The sequence below is a fragment of the Orycteropus afer genome, unplaced genomic scaffold, assembly GCF_000298275.1.
Source record: "Orycteropus afer afer isolate SDZICR_OR568_19922 unplaced genomic scaffold, OryAfe1.0 scaffold01061, whole genome shotgun sequence".
NCBI classification, from domain to species: Eukaryota; Metazoa; Chordata; class Mammalia; order Tubulidentata; family Orycteropodidae; genus Orycteropus; species Orycteropus afer.
This window is the reverse complement of record NW_006922648.1, coordinates 315786-316754: the sequence shown is the minus strand read 5'-3', so window position 1 is coordinate 316754 and position 969 is coordinate 315786.

The window sequence follows — 969 nt, the reverse complement described above, 5'->3', positions numbered from 1 at the left end:
CTGAAATAAAAAGGATAATATCAGGATACTATGAAGAACTGTACTCCAACAAATTTGAAAATCTGGAAGAAATGGACAAATTTCTAGAAACACAATCTATTTCCATAGTGATACTGCCTCAGAAACCCAAGGAGGGGTTGCTAGGAGTCAGATCCGACTTGATGGCAGTGAGTTCGGTTTGGTTTGGTTTTATTTTAAAATGTAGACATTTACAGCTATCAATTTCTGAGCACTTCTTTGCTCATGCTTTAAGTTTTGGTATGTTTTGCTTTCATTTTCATTCATTTCTAAGAATATTCTAATTTTTCTTGTGATTTCTTCTTTCACCCATTGATTAAGATGTGCTGTTTAATTTTCACATTTTTGTGAAATTTCCTAGTTTTCCCACTGTTATTGGTTTATAGTTTCACTCCGTTGTGGTTGCAAAAGATACTTTGTGTAACTTTAATCATTTTATATTTATTGAGACTTGCTTTGTTGTTGTTAGGTGCCACTGAGTCATCTCCAACTCACAGCGACCTCATGTACAGCAGAAATAAACATTAACCAGTCCTATGCCAGCCCCATGATCACTGCTGTACCTGAGGCCATTGTTGCAGCCACTGTGGCAATCCAACTTATTGAGGGCCTTCCCCTTCTTTGTTGTCCCTCCACTTTGCCATGCATGATATCATTCTCCAGGGAATGGTCCCTTCTTATAACATGACCAAAATAGGTCATGATGAAGTCGGGTTATTCTCACTTCCAAGGAACATTCCAGCTGCACTTCTTCCAGGACAAATTTGTTAGTTCTTTTAGAAGTCCATGGTACTTTCAGAATTCTTTGCCACCACCAAAACTCAAAAGGATCAGCTCTTCTTCGGCCTTCCTTTTTCATTGTCCAGCTCTCACATGCATATTAGGCAATTGAAAATACCATGGCTTGTGTCAAGCACGCCTTAGTCTTCAAGGAAACATCATTCCTCTTCA